General features: G+C 38.7%; 1 protein-coding gene and 1 pseudogene across 3 annotated transcripts in view; one reads left to right on the top strand and one right to left on the bottom strand.

Moving 5' to 3' along the window:
- Edem2 (ER degradation enhancer, mannosidase alpha-like 2) overlaps window positions 1-19,537 on the top strand; it is a 71,648-nt gene that overhangs the window by 28,457 nt on the left and 23,654 nt on the right. The gene's annotated exons all lie outside the window — the stretch shown is intronic.
- LOC139112698 (uncharacterized) lies at window positions 2,836-17,996 on the bottom strand (annotated as a pseudogene).

Raw genomic sequence — 19,537 nt, 5'->3', positions numbered from 1 at the left:
TTCTGAATTAGTAGTAGAAATAAATTTAGTGGGTGTGACTGCATAAGTCCCTTTTGGTCACCTAGATCCTTTGGATCCTCTGTGACTCCCCACTGTTTCATCGAGGGTGTATTGTCTTCAGCCCAGCATGATTTGCCAGGCTAATCAGACTGTTCACCCTCGCTTCTCTGAGCTGTCTCGAGTCTATAGACATTTTTCCCCAGGACAGGTATCGTTTAATCGCCAGTACTGGACAGTGACACTGAATGTGTATACTGTCCTCGTTTTCTTCCTCGCATAGCCTGCACTTATAATGCTCCACTATGCCTAGGTTATGCAGATGCGCCCTGAGGGTTCCGTGTCCTGTTAATAGGCCGATCCCTATTCTCAGTTTTTGTCTGCTCATTGCCAGGAGTTCTTTCGTCCTCTCTGGTTTGGGTTGTTCCATCAGGAGCTTTGCCTGCCGGCATCCTGTTTCGTTTTTCCACGACTTTTGGTGCCTTTTTTCAAGCAGCTCTCTGATTATCCTTTTTCCCATGACAAAAGGGACGTACACGTCCCGCCCTGCAGGTTCCATTAAAGTTCTCTGCTTGGCGAGCTCGTCAGCCACCTCGTTGCCATGTATGCCCTGATGTCCAGGAATCCATACTAGGGTGACTTTATTAGTCTCCCTCAGCTTGCTTAATGCCCTCATGCAGCTCCAGACCGTCATCGAATTCGTGCTTTGCTTTATTAAGGCATTAATTGCTGCTCTGCTATCTGAGCAGATGTATATTTTTTTGCTGTTGGTTTGATCAGTAATCTGTATTCGCGCGCACTCGGCGATTGCTTTTACCTCGGCTTGAAAGACCGTGGCGTATTCTCCTAGAGGCAGGCTGGATCTATGTTTCCTCGTGGGTCCATAAATTTCTACCCCATGGCGGTTGTCTTTTCCCGAGCCGTCTGTAAACCATACATCAGGTCCCAGTTCGTTCAGAAGGTCTGCTTTTCTCCACTGTTCCCTAGAAGGTATGATTACCTCTACGGTTTTCCCTTCCTGGTGTTTCCTGGGGATTCTGACCTGTTTATACGTGAAAGGAGGACTGTTCAGGAAGCCGAGCGCCGTATGGCCGATCCCAGCATCCCTCCACTCCCCCTGACAGTGCAGTCTATATGCCGTTTGTCTGGCGTTGTGAATGATTAGCTGGTCCAGAGGGGAAATACACAGCGCCACTGCCGTGGGTGTCGCTATTTGAGTCCCTACCGCAGCCCTCAGGTAACTTCCCTGTAGGCTCTTCAGTAGGTTCTTCGTCTCCACTTTTCCCGCTCTGGGCCACCATACCACTGCTGCGTATGTAAGCCTGGGTAATAGCACGGCTTGGTACAGCCATAATGCCACTCTCGGTTTAAGGCTTCAGGATTTTTCTAGTGCCCTTTTACAGGCCCAAAAAGCCGTGTAGAATTTTTTCCTTTTGTCCTCCAGATGGAGTTTCCAGCTCAGTTTCGTATCTAGTAAAACTCCCAGGTATTTCACTGAGGTTACGAAGTTTAGTTCCTCTCCCCACAGTTTTAAAGGCCTGATGGATTCCGGTTTGTATTTCCTGCTGAATATTATTGCTGAGGTCTTCTCGGGATTAACCGTTAGTCTTTTAGCCTGACACCAGTTTTGTGTGATCTTGAGTGCTCTTTCTATGAGCTCCCTAAGGATCGGTAAAAATTTTCCTCTTGCTATTATGGCTATGTCATTTGCATAGCCATAGGTGAAGACTCCCGCTGCTTCTAGTTTGCTCAGTAGTTCATTTACCACAATGCTCCACAGCAGTGGAGAAAGCACTCTTCCCTGTGGGCATCCTTTTGTGGGTGTTCCTTGGACTGATATTTCCCCATGCTCTACGTTCAGTCTCCTGTTCGCAAGCATACTCTGGGTCCAGTCAATCAGTGCCTCTGATATTCCATGTTTGGTCAGTGCTTCTTGTATTACTTTATATGAGGTGCTGTCAAAAGCTCCCTCAATGTCCAAGAAGACTCCCAATGCGTAACCCTTGTCCTCCAGCTGTCCCTCTATCCGCCCCACTAGTCGGTGCAGTGCCGTTTCCGCCGACCTGCCCTCCCTGTAGGCGTATTGACAGGAGGCCAGCGGATGTTGGATCAATGGCCCTCTTTTCAGGTATCTATTAATCAGCCTCTCCAGTGTCTTTAAAACAAAGGAAGTCAAGCTGATGGGTGTGTAATCTCTAGCTATTATATGCCCGTTTCTCCCCGGCTTGGGTATGAAAACTACTCTAGTTCCTCCCCAAGCCTTTGGAACATATCTCAGGGCAATACTAGCCCTGAGTATTTTTGTTAGTAGTCCCATCAGCACCCCCAGACCCTTTTGTAGTAGGGCCGGGAATATGCCGTCTGGTCCCGCTGCTTTATAAGGGCCGAATGAGTTTACTGCCCATTCTATTCCCTTAGGGCAGTGCTCGGAATTAGTTGCACATTTCGGCCCGATTACAGGGACACCGTCTCCTTTTTTCACTACACTTGACGATCGGCCGGCCGAGTCGTCAAACCGCGCGCGCGACGCTGTTTCTCAGGAGCGTTGTTATCTAAGAAATAGACTGGGGTAAGGGATATATTTAATATCAATTATAATAGTTTTCTACATTACCCTTGAGGTACTATTATTGATGCGTATAGGCCTACTGGGGAAACCACTTAAAAAAAACGCATTAATAATAGTACCTCGTAAGTGATATGGAAAACTATTATAATTGATATTAAATATATCCCTTACCCCAGTCTATTTCTTAGATAACAACGCTCCTGAGAAACAGCGTCGCGCGCGCGGTTTGACGACCGGCCAAATGTAGTGAAAGGAAGCGGTGTCTCTAAAATCGGGCCGAAATGAGCAACTAATTCCGAGCACTACCTTAAGATATACGACCTTGGCTGCCAGTGACCATTCCCTGGGCTTGTGGATGTTTCTAGGCTTCTCTCCTGTGCAGCCTGCCTTATTTTGACTCGTCTGGAAGCCCGGAAAGTGGACTTCTATTAGGTGTGTTAGTGTGTTTTGCACATTATCCGTGAATTCGCCATTTGGTAACTTTATACAGCCCAACTGCGATTTTTCATTCGTGCTGAGGATTTTGCTCAGTTTCGAGGCCTCTGCTGTTTCTTTAATACTTTCGCAATATTTCTTTCAGCTTTTGCGTTTGGCTTTGCTGTATTCCCTTTGGGCTTGCCTAAAGCTCTCCCAGTGGGCAGCTCGTCCAGTGCTTTTTGCCTTATTGACGAGACATCTTGTGGTCGACCTGAGCTTTCCCAGCTTTTGGTTCCACCATGGGACTCTGGTCTTACCACTTCTTTGTCTCTCCGTGCAGTTGTTCTCATAAGCCTTAGTTATTACCTCCCCAAGTCTCTGTGTTGTTTCGTCTAAATTATTTTTAGTGTGGAATCTGGTTGGGATCCTGGTTACTTGGGCAGTTAATTCTGCCCTGTAGTCCTTCTACCTAGTCTGCCTTGGGTTTCTTCTCCATGTTATATCCGTTTCCGCTTGCAGGGTGTAGCGTATGCTTCGATGGTCCGATCCCGAAGGTTCATTTAAGACCCTCCAGTCTCTCACTAAGCTCGCCAGATCACCCGTGCAAAGCGTAATGTCAATAACTTTTTGTCTTCTTGAGTCCATGAAGGTGAAGTCATTGCCTCGGTTGAGGATGATCATCTCTGACCTAACAATGAAATTATGTAAATTTTCTCCCCTTGGGTTGATATCCGTGCTCCCCCAACTTAAGTGATGGGAGTTTGCGTCACACCCTAAGAGTATTTCACATTTTTCGGTCCTGGCCATTTCGACCAGTTTACTCACGCTTTTCTGCGGCGGTGGTTTCGGAGAGTTGTAGGGCATGTAAACGGACCCAATGTACAAATCCTTGGTCCTCCCGTCGATGTTGCAAGATCCGATCCGTATCACCTTCTGGTCTCCGTCGCTGACCTGTGGAACTAAAACTGCATTAAGTCCTTTAACCAAAATACAAGTTCTAGGCTGGGTTCTTGTGCGGGCATAATATAATTTGCCACATCCTTCCAAGCCTTTTACAGCATTATTTAAGAGCCAAGGCTCTTGTATTAATGCTATACCTGTTTGCACCATAGCCATGCTCCTGGCTAAGATCGCTGAGGCGCCTTTGCTATGGTGCAAGTTTATTTGGGTTATTGGGAAGCCGAGCCCGGCCATTTCTAAGCCGGTTCAGCCTCCTCAACCGTCTTTCCTCCCTCGTCAGGATTCTCCTTGCGGTCCTTGTCAAGCAGCTTTACAGCCGCCCGATCCGTCCCGCAGAAGGACCTGAATCCGCAGGCTCTCAGTGCCTCGAGGGATGTCCCACCCACCAGGCAAGCGAAATGGGAGCCTGTTTCGTCTCCCCTCTCGCTCCCCCGGGTGACGAGCCACCCCCCGGCCACGAGATCCTTGTTCTGCCTGTTCAGGAGCCTCAACTTCCTGGGCAGATAGCCCCGGTTCCTCTACGTGTACCACCAGGCGATGTCGCTTTGGAAGCTCTCCCGCCGGCAGCACACGCAGAGGTCCCGCCTCCAACTTGAAGCCCGGGGCCTGGCTTTTCAGCCAGTTCCCAGTCTCCTCGTCGGTGCAGGCGAACACGAGGGCCCCATGCCTCTCCCACGACCCGGAAAAGGTCGGGGCCCTCGTGCCCTCCGGGAGCTAGAGGATGCTTTCCCGGATTATTTTCCTGATCCGGGCGACCTCCTCAGCCCCCAACTTCTTGTCAGGGTAGCCCTCTAATACGAAGGCTAACCTGACAATCCCCCTGGCTGCCTGAGCATATGATCCCTGGTCCGTGACCTTAGGTCTCTTGCCCCGGCAGTCATTGGGACTGGGAGTCGTGTGGTCCGACCTGGTCCGTTTGCACGTTCTAGACCGGGCCCCGCCATCCCCCCCTTCCTGAACAGCTGTGGTTGATTCAGGGGAGTCACTTACTGACCCCCCTCCTTCTCCCCCTGCAGCTGCTTCTTTAAGCGGCGCCTTGCAGCCCCGCTTCTCTTATTTTTGGTTTTGGGACGGTCCCCCGAGGGTCCCGCCCCATCCCCAAGGTTGTCCTCTGGTCGAGGGCTCTCTTCCGAGGCCCCGCCCTGGAGGGTGTTATCTAAGTTCAAGTTTTGTATTTTGTCCGGTTCCATAAAGTTCCCACGAGTGTCGCGGAAGCGCGGTATCACCCGGGCAGAGCCGCGTTGCCCGGGGCTTGGCTTCTTACTCCTGGATTTCGCCCGATGTCCAGAAGTGACCGTTCAAGACGCAGCTCCCCCTGCGCCACGCAGCCCTCGGCACGGTCCGAACACCTTGGCTTTTGTGAGCCACTCCTTGGTCACCGGTAGCACAATCCGCCCCACGTCTTCACATTCATTCATACTCTCCTCGCGGAGAGTCCCATGCACCGAGGAGAGCCCGTTTATAGGGATCCTCTTCAGTCACACTCGGGGCGGACTAAGCCGATACAGCAGAGTGCGCCCCGTCAGCTCTTTTACTCGCCGTGAGGCAGGCGACGGGATCTCGTCCGCCACCAAACTAGTTGGTGATGGGCGCGATCCCCTTCGTCCTTCCGGCTAAGCCCACTCACCAACGGCAAAATCTCGTGGCTCCCAGAATGGGGTTTCTGAATTAATTATATTATTATTTTACTTTTGCAAACAAACTTTAAATCGCGATATTTTTGTTTGTAGATAATGTAAAAAAATAAAAGCAGTTTTATAACATAATTTGACCCTAATCTACACGATGAACGTATGTAGAAAGCGATCGGTTTAGCCGTTGTAGAGATCCGAACATGTACGAATTTTCTCAAACGGTGTCTGGTGTAAAAGAGCACGGGTAGTACTTTGCTGCGTCTATACTTGGCGCGATGCACTACCGTGCCTCTTGATAAACGAGTGTGACTTGTTCTCACACGAGGCAAGTTCTTCTAGCAGCGGGTATGCATGCAGTTTGCAAATGTACACATCACACAGTAGTGAATGTGACTATTTGTAAGAACTATGTCTTCGATAATCCAATAACGTTATCGAATAGTTGTTAATGTATGTTTTACTTTCATGCAAGGTGCGTAGATGGCATGCGTCAGCGACCAGCTTTGAAAGATGCAAATTGAGTTCAAATAATCGAATGCTGTTTGTTGTGGTTTAGCGGTTTGGTTTGTAAACGTCCACTTATTTGAGAATTTTTATCCTTATCGATTATTAGAGTTAATCGTAATAGCTGTGACGCGAAAGTGAGCTATCATCAAAAATTAATTGTAATTTTTCGGTAAACCAAGTAATTTGTACATAGCGGACCCAGTAATATTTTATCTTTTTAACTCCATGGTCATCAACAGTCTTTCAGTAAATTTATTTAGTAAAATTTAGTAAATTCGAAATTTCTATATTTCAACCAACAACGAGATCAGACTGTTACGAACAAAAACCGCCGCAATGATAAAAGACAAAGTCACGGTTAATTCTTTTTGATTGCTTTTATAACGATAAGACTTTAGGCGCTTCGTTCTACTATGATGTATGCAATGTCGATACTTTTATAAATCTTGGTTGTAACTGGTTGTTGTCTTGAAACTATTGAAGCCCTATTCAGCAAAATAGATAGTTGATCAGATTTCGTGGAAATATTCTTTGTAATGCGCAGTTGACCAAATTGTCTTCCCTAGGCAAATGATGCCATGACGCATTTAAGAGTGTTCGTTGTAGTTTAGCTATTTGATTGGCCATAAAAGTGATCTACTTCAAAGGATACTCTTCTATCCATCCTACGACTGTAGCAAAGCCTAATCAAAAATGAATAGTGTCAGGTTTTATGTTCGAGGTGAATTAAATATGTTCCACCAATTGAACTAAGTGTAGACTACAAACAACTCAAGTCTTGGTAATATAAAGTTTTCATCGTTGTCGCCTGTGTTTTGGCTTGCAACAAAGTGATTTGTTATTCAACGTTGTTCTTAGCGACCAATACTTTAATATAAACGATTGCTACGGACGCTCGTTCAGACATTTTTGTAAATTCATACAGCTCAATTGTAGCGCTTGAATTTACTGTTTTTAATTACCATGAAATTCTTATTTTCTCTAATCACTGGAGTTTAGAACAAAACTGTTGCTATATTTTAACCGGTTCAATAGTGAGTGGCTAGTAGTTTTTCTTTATTCGTAACGATTGAATAAGAGTTTTTACTTTTACTATGACTGATGCGAGCCTAGAGGATTGAATAGACACGTGGTCTTTGATAGCATATATCTTTTCGTCAAAGTTGCGTTCGACCATGCATTTTTATGGAAATAAAATGCATTCTCGCTCGTATGCCATCGCAGGTCTAGAATAAAATGTCTTTTGGTTTGTTATTCCATTAGATTTTCTTAATGGTATATTGAAACAACGTCAAAAAACCTGTCATTGTTGGCTGCTTTTTTTCGGAGAAAACTTATCGCCATGCAAATCTAAATTATTTGCTTGAACATTTCTTGACCAGCTAACGTCGTGTCAGCTTTTATTAAGTTGTCGTTTACATGGATTACGTGGCAAAGTAGAATTGTGACTTTCAATGGAAAGCGGTGTTGTTTATCGTTGGTGAGCACACTAATGGCTAAATACGGTATAGACATGAGTTCATACATAACCATATTAAGTCTGTAATCTCAAATTGCGTCATTCGGGTTTTCGCGCCAGAGTATTCGCTAATAATCTTTGTTTTTTTGTGAATTAATATTTGTTGATACATTTTCTTTATATCGGTAATTATAGCAATGAGAATCCTACACCAATTTTATAAAATATGCGTGAGTGAAGACAATGAATTTGAGATGTTTAGTAGCATATCATTTAACGATTTCGAAGTTTTAAATTGAGCCGCGCCATTAAAAACAACGTGTATTTTTTAATTTTTTCCGATTATTTTGAGCACCCCATGGTGCGGCAAATAAAAAGTGGGCTCACGACTTTCAGAATTGACATATGCTCAACTGTTGAGTTAAATGTATGAAATAATCCTCGCATTTGCGATTTTCTTCAGAGAAAAAAATCAGTTTTTGAGACATTTTCTCCTGTCATTGAAAACTTGATATCATAGTGGTCAAGTTGCTTTTGCTTGAAAGTTAGTGAACAACAGCGGTGAGTGACGGCGTACCACTACCTGTCGTGTCAAATAATATCCAGCCAAATAAAGTTTCAAGCGTTACCGGAGTGTTTGGTTCACCCTTTCATATACCATTCTCAATGATTATCGCATGTACTGTAAGTAAACTAGATATTTGATGAAATATTTGTTTATTGATCAAAATTGTCTCTAATTCTTTAAAAGTAACCAGTAAGCGAAATAAAGCACTTATTTTTAATGAGATTAAATATTTTTTTACAAAAATAAACCATTTAAATTTAAATTGTTACGTTAAACTTTGTTTAGTTTTTTTTTTTTTGAGAAATACTGCTTGTGGACAGCCAAAAAAAAAGCTTGCAGCAGGTATAGAAAGTAGGAGTAAAGTTTGAAAAACAGTAACTTTTTAAAATTGCAGACACGCATCGTAAGCGTGCTGCGTTGTGGCATGTTTAAGTAAGTTTTTTGGAAAATAAAAGAAAAGTCTTCCGTGAATAAGCGCGTGCGTGTGATTTAGTTTTGGTAAAAGAACAATCCTGTTTACTAGAGATTAAACCAAGCGTAATTTAAAAAAAATGTACGGACAGGTTCAGTGTTTTTAATTAAATTGAAGCTGTTGAAAAATAAACGCGTGGCAAGTGGTAAATAAGATAATTCACTTATAAATTGTTTTAATTGGTTAAATTATACTGATTTATAAAAAGTGCGATTTATTTACTGTGGTCTGCAGACAATGCAACGTCCACCACGGAGCACAACTCTATTTTAAGTGCGTCACTGTCCGTCTCAATTCTATTTCTTTATTATCTCTTTCGCAGTACAGATCTATGTACAAAAGTGCTCTTGTATAAAATTGATGTCTACAAAAGTAGTGGTTTTGTTTGAAAAACTTGAAGTAAAGTTTTATGGTTTGTTTCTAGAATTATATTTATATCTAATACGTATTCTTTGAAGTATTCGCAAGCGAAAACTAAAGTTAGAGTTTTTTTTACTCTGTGACATTCTTTGAATCTAATATTTTTTATGCAAAGGCAATAATTTCGAGGATTGTATAGGCTTTTTGTATTGATGCTACTTTTAATCCACAATATTAGTTTTTGTTTTTAATTGTAGTAAGTTAAAGATGGGGCTTTTGTAATTAATTTCTTTATATTTTAATACGCACACATTTGAGTATTTGACCAAAAAAAGTCCACATTATCTTTTAATAGAAAGTTTAATGGTTCTACAATATTGAATTTTTTGGAATAAAAATGCTGGTGTTTTAACCATTTTTAGGTACGGCACGAAACAACTCTTGTTTTTTCTAAATGGCGTGTATTTCACAATTGTTAATACACGTTTTGGTTGACTTTAATAAATACTCGCGTGTGAAATTATGTGACCTATAAACTCTATTTCTGAAACACAAAAAAACGCTTCTGTTTTATTTAAGATTATGCCAATTTTTTCAAGTTTAAAAATACAATTTCTAGTATTTTCTCGCGTTTCTCTTACTTTAATGTAAATCAAAATATCATTAACCTGAACAACTATATTTTTTAAGTCATAAAATAGTTTTGATAACCGTTAAGAGAAGTAGTTTGGTGCAGTTTATGCACTGCAAATAGCAGACAAGTAAACATAAATCGCACGAAATGAGTAATGAATATGGTTAGGTACGGTTTTTTTTTTTTTACTTTTAGAATCAAATTTTATTTGATAGAATCCTATTTAGGTATCTAATTATGTAAAATATTATGTTATTGAAACGATTGATATCGTTATCTATTTTAATTTAATTTTTTTACGCGTACGCTAGATCCATTCTTTTTGGGAACAACAACTATTGAACTACATCAGTTTAGGAAAATTTGCTGATAGTATTGTATAATTATCTTTTTTTTAAACGATTGAGTTCATCTTTTATTTTTTTCACATAGTGGTATGGATATTGTTCTAGGCACCGACTAAAAGAAAGAAATTATATCATTTTTTAAGTAAATCTTTAAAGGTCAAAGAAATTGGCCTATACCGTTAAAAACTTTAGAAAATTTACTTACAAAATCCTCTACCGTTTGGTTGTATTTTAAACTTTGATTTTTGTTTTTATAAGATCGAAATCTTTTATCTTTGGCTTACCTAGTAGATTATTGTTAAAATCTCTTAAAATATAGACGCGGGCCTTCATACTTATTTCTTCTTTGATTAAAAGTAAATTAATATACCTTATTAGTGACAACTTCTTACTAACCGGTCCCAGAATTACCTTACGGTTAAAAAAAATTTTGTTGTCACAATAATCTGGTATATTTCTAAACTAGACACATATTAAATTTGTTCCATTGTCAATTACAAGTCGCATACTTTTAGTGAATTTAAGCACACTAATATCGAAGCTAACTTTCTCACTGCTACTCGAATCCTTTACTGTTGCAAGGCATAATGTTTCTTCCAAATTCCCTTCTAGTTTATTGTTCTCTTCTTCGACTGTGTTCACTCTGTTGTTTATTTTTTTTTATCTGTAGCATTTTTGCTTGACGTGTCGTTTTTAAGGCTTTATTTACAGTAAGATCCGATATCAGCTGAAGTCGAAGTCCAAGTATGACGAGTACCAATGACAGTACAGTTTTGAATGAAATTCTTTTAATGTGCTCAATTTGTATGTCACTGCCAACGTATACAATGTAGTTACAAAAAAATTTATGCTCCTAGCTGTCGGAAGCGTGCAAGAAATTTTTATGCATGACACACTTTTTACAGAAAGTTATTTATGTAAAACTTATTTTTAATAAATTAATAATTTAAAAAATTGAGAATACATAAATTTCCGAGATAATGAAAAGCGAGGGGTCTCTCTTTAATCGAGCATCCCGTTAAATAAGTACAAAAAAAGAGTTTTAAATTGCTTTGCAATCTTTTTGTGGTAAACCATGAAAACTATAATTTTTATAGGCTAACTGCAGACATTTCTCAAACCAAAAAATTTTTATTTTTTAAATGTTTAATCGCCGTATTAAATCCACCAATTTTAATTTTGTAATTTTGAGATTCGAAATCTGCTGCATCAAAGACCCTTTGAAAGCATTTTTACTTCTATATTACATGATTGTTTTTTGTCTATGCTTAGAGACCATCCCTAATTTCCAAAGAGTGATTTCTATCTTAAAATTCGCATCACTGGCGAAAAAAATACGTGTTGATTATTTTTTTGCTCTACAAGTATGTAAAGTTTCATTAAAATCGGGGAGTGACACTTTTTTTGGTTAAAGTTCCAAAAAGAGCTTACATCCGATCTAAAGGTCACTCCGTGGGATTATGTAACTATTTACCCTGATTATGAATCTTAAGATCAAAGTTGAAATTTATTTTTACTTTATATTTATATAAATATTTTCAGCATTATTACATGTTTCGGAAAAAATAATTTTATTGGCAGAAAATTTTTGTCATAATTTTTATTTAGGTTAAATAACAACGTGAAATTTGTGTTCAGAGGTGTTGGATTTTTGGTAATAAAAACACAGTTCATATATTACGCGTCGTCTTGTCAAGAAACACAGTAGTATCTCGCGTTAACTCTAAATAAAGGTAGTAAGACCTACCGTGTATACAGGGTTCAAAACAAAGTAGTTGGTCATTGAAAGGACGTTTTCTTGAATAAATTCTAAGACAATTTTTCTTTTTCGAAAATTTTGTCTGAGTCTTCGTTTATGAGTTATCTAATTAAATAATTATGCTATTCACCGGTCGGATAAACTTGATAGGAAGAGACGGCGCGACTCCCAGTAAGACGTGGAACGGTAGAAGGCCCGCGGCAGTAATCAGTTTATGCAAATTTCCGAGCGGCCTACACTCCCCACTGCCTCTCATCCGCGAATCGCGTCGCGAATCGTTATCTCCGCGTAACACGAGCACACAATTCGCGGATGAAACGCAGTGGGGGGTGTAGGTCGCTAATTGTTTAAACGGGCAGAGAACAAGTCGAGACACGTCCGAGCCTGTCCTGAACGATCGTCGTTTTATTTAATAATTGAAGATAAACCGAAAGACGTTAGAAATGAGGTCATTTTGAGCAACTCTTGTAAATTAAAAACAATCTGTCCTTTTCAAGACAAACAAATAATCTGCTCTTTTCAGGGCAATAAAATAATTTAATCGATGCACAATTATCAATTCGGAAGTCAACTGATTACTGCCGCGGGCCTTCTACCGTTCCACGTCTTACTGGGAGTCGCGCCGTCTCTTCCTATCAAGTTTTTCCGACCGGTGAATAGCATAATTATTTAATTAGATAACTCATAAACGAAGACTCAGACAAAATTTTTGAAAAAAAAAAATTGTCTTAGAATTTATTCAAGAAAACGTCCTTTCAATGACCAACTTCTTGTTTTGAATCACCCTGTATTTACATGCGTATCCGAATTGGTGACTGTTGAGAATTTTAGATCTTAATAACGTCTTAAGCAATCAAGATTTAAATAGGCTTATCGAAAAGCTTGGGGTCTATTTTAATAGCAAAAGTGTTTTTAAAGTTACTTTAGTTATACATAGTTTAGAAGTTGAAGTATGATGACGTATAGTCTAAAATGTAAAATTTTCGCTTAAGAAACGTTTTCATTGTCGTTGTTACAGTCTGTCGGGTGTCCGTTTTTGGGTCAGCACAATTAAATATTTTACCCAGGGTCTGGACTTAAGTTGCACTATCTACATTGTCTCGTTCGAAAAAATATTGGCCCACATTCTGAACTCACTTTTAGAGGCGCTTTTATAAAGGCGCCTCTAAATGTGTGACCAACTTTAGAGGCGCGCTGCTAAAGTCGTCCGTATTCTAAGCACATATTTAGAGGCGTCTTTAAGATAGAAGTACATTTATGTGTACCAGTTAATTATTTTTTTTTTAACGCGATCAAAAAAACGCACATATTCTTTAATTAACCAATATTTCTGTTAAACTTTCCGTTTATTATAAAGAGTGACGGCAAAAATTCTTGTTTTTTTTCTATTTTTTAAATAATGGGTCGATTTTAATTCCTGTAAAAATGTGAAAAGTGATGAATTATGAGAACATATTACTTTCCCTTCTTTAAAACTTTGGAACCATGCGTATGCTCGTCTTAAAATTTTACTGGGATTAATATCTCATTATAGATTGGTATTTTTAGTTACTTCTTATTTTAAAATTATTTTAAACAATGTTTTAAGACGATGATACGATTCTGTAATTAGTTTAAAACCAAATAAAACTGTACTTAAAACAATCTTTAAAATAAAGACGGACTATGAATATTAGCCATATAACATTATTTGGCATAAAAAAAATTTTTAATGTTAAGTTTAAAAAAATAAGTCACGTTTGCCGTCACTCTTTCGAACGAGTTTATTTTATTCCGAAAATCTCGCGGATCACGATCACGAACTACATTTACTTCCCGAACTTCGATTGCATAATTAATTTCGTGAATAATATCTATGGTTAACATGTTTAAAGTAATTAAAAAATTTATTTTTAGTTGCTACACGCTGTAACTGGTGCAGTAAGTTAGAATAAAACAAATTATATTTGATTTACTCCAACTTATTGCACTAGTGTGCATCAATTCAGCAGTGCAGCGACTGAGAACAAACTTAAGATGATTGAAATTAATCTTACGACACTCACGATAGGTTGAAGGCACCTTTTATACATACGCGCATTTTTAAAATTGAAATTTTTTAAAATTGTTTTAATACAATTAATTTTACTACATGGAGTTTCGTTTACTCCTAATAACTTCGCCTATATAGTTTTTTAAAACAAATTTAATTAATTAACGTTGCCACTAATTAGTTAAGTCGCGATATGGGTCCACCTGTCAAATTACATGGGTGCCGCCATATTGGATTTTCGCTAAATGTGCCGATAAATGTGCTACAGACCACATTTAGCGGCACATTTAGCGAAAGTTTATAAATGTGCTATAAAAGTGGGTTCAGAATAGCTTTTTCGAGATAAAAGCGCACATTTAGGCTAAAAGTGACTGTCACTTTTAAAGGTGCCTCTAAATGTGAGCTCAGAATACGACTACTTTTATAAAACCACTTTTAGAGGCGTCTTTAACTAAAGGCGCCTCTAAAAGTGAGCTCAGAATGTGGGCCATTGTATTTTGTACCTTACGTATCTCGGATCAGTCTTGTCTATGGTCTTGAAATGTGGATAGTCGATTTAATATTGGATTGGGATTGGCTAGTATGATGGGCGGTCGGAGATGAGGTGGTCTACTTTTTATGCAATAGGAACCGGATCTTGATTTAATTTGAGCGTCTTCTTAATTTGATAGCGGAGCCGCTTAACTTGTACACGTTTTCCCGCACGTTGCTTTATAGGTGTTCGCTCATTAAGAATTCGGGCGCTATACGATGGCAGCAATGCCTCAAAAAAGTCTCCACTCTTGCTACACCGTGGCAGCGAAAAAGGCTCAGGATGTTATTTTGAGAGAACGTATAAACTTGGCGCAATGTTTCGGCGACCGGTAGTGCAGACGCTATTTTTTCAGGAGCGGACTGATCTCAAATTAAGAGCGCGAATGCTTTGAAAAGTACCTTTATTCTCGTAATACCCTTTACTATATCAGTTATAAAATGTCTAGGAAACAAAATTAAATTTTTTTCGTTTTTTGCTTAAAATAAAAAATAAGTTATATTTAAAAATCTTGATATGTTAAGAAAAAATTAAAACCAGATTTAGATATAGCGACCAAATTTTCAAAAATGCATTTAGTTTTATTCCAGTAACATAAAATAGTTGAAAATTTGTAGATCTGTGTTTTTCGTTAAAGTCCTGGCAGCGGAAATAATTTTTTCATCCATATTTCTCTTTTTCGATTTTTCCTTAATATCTCCTCCACTATTTTTTCTCATCCTTTTTCTTTCCCCAATCTATACACTTATCCCATACCTGTTCCCACGTTTACTTTTCCTCCAACATATCCTACATCATCTATCTTCTTCCTTCTCCCAGTATTTGTTTCCCCTTATTTCCTCTCCTGATGTATACCTTACCACTTTTTGTCATCTTTCCTTTTTCCATTCCCTTTTCAAATAATCCAGAATCTTTTCCCTCTTTACTCTTTCATACCATTTATTGTATCTTGACTCTCTTTTCTTCCACCTTTCTTTTTTTTGCAACCTTTTATCTTTTTTTACCATATTATTTCTTCTTTATTTTCTATTTTCTCTTTTATCTTCTATCTTTTTTATACTTCATCCTTTATTCTCGTAGTAATTCTTCTCTTTTTCTTTCCATTTTGTCTTTACTTTATTCTTCTTTGCTCCCTTTTTTATCTTTTTTAACACTTAGCCAATTACTCCCTTTTCCTTCCTCTAATCTTTTTTCGTTTTTTTCAAGCTCTTATTTTTATTCTCTCTCTCAATTTTTTTTTCCAATTCTTCTCTTACCATATACCTTGATGTGCATTTACTCACTCCCATTATCCATCTTAAGTATCTTTCTTTTTTACTTTCGTCCTCTCTCTTCATCCTCAGATCTCTACCGCATAACTTAACACCGACCACATCAACTTGTCAAACAACCCTATTCTCTTTGCCCAATCCTTTCCAAATTTCTTCTTTTCTATACTCCATACTTGTTTGCTACTGTCACCGCCACCTCCCTTCTTTTACGTGCCCTCACTGATCCTTGTATGCCATCATCACATATCCCGAATACTTTAATTTTTTTACTTCTTTTAGCTCTTTTCCTTTTCATTTCCATGTTATTTTTTTCTGTTTTTCTTCTCCCTTTTTGCACCTCATTATTTTTGTTTTTTTTACATTCACTTTCAATTCTTTCTCATCCACATATTGATCTGAATTTCTTAACATTTCCATTAATTCTCTCTTATTTTCTACTATACCTGCCACATCGTCCACGTACGCCCACAAGAATATCTTTATTTCATTAGTCTTTATTCCTCTCCACTCTTCCTTTTTCAATTCCTCATCTAAATCTGCAATCAGCAGTGTGAATTAACTCAATCTCAGTGGACATCCTGTCTTTACCCCTTTCCTGTTTAGAACCTTTTCCCTTCTTTTTGCCTTTATCTCACATTATTCATAGTTCATTTAACATTTCCTCGTATCTTACTATTAGTCCCTTTCTCACCCGCTCACCCTCATTGTCTTTATTGACATTTCTTTATTTACCGAATCAAAGGCTACTTTCATATTTAATATAAACGTCACTACCATTCTTCTCACTTTTTTTGCTATTTTGCTATTAATCTAGTGATTAAGCACATAAACCTGATCTACTATTTCCCTTACCATCTTAAAACCAAATTCAAAAACAGTAAATATATTAATAAAATTTATAAATTCCAAATTAAGATACAAAAAGATTGCGCGCTCTAATTGTACTAATTCGGAGCACGTCAACTTTTTGTATTTTAATTTGGGGGTTATTAAATTTTATTATAATATTCACAATTATAAATTATTGTAACTTTTTTTATTTTTAAGTTTTTTGTTGGTAAATATTTTATGAACATGCTAAAAAAGAAGAAAAAACAATTTTTGAAGTTACTTTTTTATAAATTTATTTACTATAAAGTATTTTAACTAAAAAAACTTAGAAAATAATTCCGAATACGTCGCCTTTTCAATCGTTTTACAACTCTGTGTACTTATGTATTTTAATGTGCTAATTACGAATTCCATAGTTAAAAATGGCAGAAATTTGATTTTATGGGTTAATAACCATAAAAAATTATAAAATAATTTTTCAAATATATCTCTCAAAATAACCAGAATTTTAAAAAATGTTTTAGACAAAAATTGTAGATCTCGTTAAAATATACATTTCATATACAGGGTGTCCGGCCACATATTCACAAACTTTCAGAGTTAGATAGGTCTCGTGGATACAAATCAATAAGTCCTTTGCTTTTTTACAAAATTCTCGATAGTTATTGAGAAAAAAATTAATTTGTCTAGCGCAAAAGCGACAAGAAAGCTACGCGTGAGTGAACGCGACAGGCGACGGCGCCATTCTTAGCCATTCGCCTGTCGCGCTCACTCGCCCGCAGCTTCCTCGTCGCTCTTACGTTACACATTTTAATTATTTTCTCAATAACGGTTGAGAATTGTACAAAATGGCATAGGACTTATTGACTTGTATCCACGAGATCTATCTAACTCTGAGAGTTTGTCAATATGGGGCGGGACACCCTGTATTACGCATTTTTATTGAAAATTAAATGTAAAGACAGTAGTAATACTATTTACATATTTCAAGTATTACAATACTTTTTAGTTCAGCAGTGATTGCTAAAGGGCATATCGTTTTTTTTTAAACAGAAGAAATTAAGGGGGTTTGCAGAGTTTTTTTTTTCGTCAAAAAATTCCAGTTTTTACGGATATCTTAAAGAAGGTTATGTGAGGGTCAAGTTAACATCTAATACTTACTAAAACCTGACGTTTTTTCTCTGTGCGTTGTGTTGAAGAGACAAGGACGTACCTAGGTATAGCATCTCGGCCCCCTCTCCGTATTAATTCACCTTTGTGCCCTTAAGTAGATAAATTTTAAATGACTGTGAGTTATCCATCTCCTGTGATGATAACATTACGTTGTAATATAAGGGGGAAAGGTAGTACAGTACATTCGCTCCCGCTAACATTATTTGGGCGATCTCTTTGACTGCGTGGCATGGAGAAGTAAAGAACGCAGTGGATGGAGTTACGCGTCCCAAAGAGCAGGAGGAAGAAGATGCAAGTCTTACCTGTCCCCCGGTGGCAGAGGCACATAGGTTCACCTCTAGTCACCGGTCTTGGAAAGACCGGTGAGCTTATGCTTGGTGTTGAAGCGGTAGAAAATTGGCGAATTGCGGACGCACTTTGCATTTGGAGAATATCTCCTAACGCAAGCGCGCATGCACGGTCTTCTTCCACCATCTACTTGGTTAGATTCTTTTTTCTTTTCTCACTCGGCTTTTTCTTTTCGTTGCATCACGAGATGATATAAGGTCGAAAATGTCGGCCAAACTCTTTTCTCGTTCATAGCTGCCTGTATGATACGGAACAAATTGGGACCAATAAATTCAAAAAGGAGTTAGCGTTTATCCACCCATGCATTTGTTACTGATATATGCTGAGCCGTGTTTTCTTCTTGATTCTCCTCCCAGTGATAACAGGTATTGCAGTTCTCCCTGCCGATGCGCTTTAAATACGCGGCGAAGCAGCCGTGATCCGCCACGATTTGTGTAATCCAGAAAGTGAGATTATTGCTCCACTTCCAGGTCACCTAGTTCTAAAATACTGGCAGAATCGCCGTAATTATACGCTGACCAGAGTTATTAGAAGCGGCGAGTTTTCCTTCCCACTAATCTAAAGTAGTCTTTCGAAGCTTGACTTTATTTTATTATTTATAGTGATTGTAGGCACTACTTTCCTCTCCTTGAATTTGAGAAGACTCAAGAAGATCTTACGATACTCCAGGGCCGTTAGATCCACAAAAGGTAAACCGGCAAGAGCCGCGGCCGTCACTTTAGAGACGGTGCAGTAGGCTCTGATTGTCCATACCGTGACTAAATAAAATGCTGAATCCATTTTATTCCGACTTTTTCTACTGCTCGCTAATTCTTGTGCCCAAACCAGTGCAGCGTATAAGGCGATAGAGCGAATAGTGTTTGCATAAAGCCTTCTCGCCATTCTACTCGGTCTTCGAATGTTTGGAAGTATTCCTCTTAGGAAATTTGTTCTTTTTTGCACTTGCTGCGCAATTTCTGCAAAATGGGACTCGAAGAACCACGTGCTGTCAAGTATTAAGTTCAGATATTTAATCCAAGACTTAATTTCAACCCGAGATGTGCTAATACTTATTTGAGCCAGAGAAGGCTTACCACTGGTTTTGCCATAGAAAAACATGGCTTGGGTTTATTGATGGCAACTTAAAGACCAGTATTCTGTATGAAACGAATAATTGAGGCAGTCGCTATGTCCCCACTTGCAGAATATGGGTATATTTTTTTTTTTACGTCGGGAAATGCCATTTACTTATCTCCTTTCTTATGTGTGACAAAGAAAGTTGTATGTAGGGCTCAGGACTAACGGCTAATTAATTAGCCTGCCCACTATCCACTAAAATCCGACGAAGCATCTGCCTAGTGCGTTTATTATGAAAGGTGGGGATTTACTGGGCATTACTTCCCAAATTCCTTCTTCACACATATAACTTTAGTGTTGCTTCTTTCAATTTCTTCCCTTTAGTTTATGGGCTTTGCTTAAATTTCTCAGTGTGGTTGACAGGAATCATTAATGAATACTGCTCTCCATACATAAGCTCGAAACCTTTAGAGGAGTGAGCTATTTAGAATCATGTAAAAGAAAAACTTGTAAGATTGATTTTTCTATTTCCGAAGAGAGGAGGGGAGGTACAACTCCGGATTGCATGTAGTTATGCTTTCAGAAGAAGTCTTTCCTTGCCGAGATTATCA

The sequence above is a fragment of the Cardiocondyla obscurior genome, unplaced genomic scaffold (assembly GCF_019399895.1).
Source record: "Cardiocondyla obscurior isolate alpha-2009 unplaced genomic scaffold, Cobs3.1 scaffold41_0_353218, whole genome shotgun sequence".
NCBI lineage: Eukaryota > Metazoa > Arthropoda > Insecta > Hymenoptera > Formicidae > Cardiocondyla > Cardiocondyla obscurior.
This window is presented reverse-complemented; position numbering and strand designations above follow the sequence as displayed.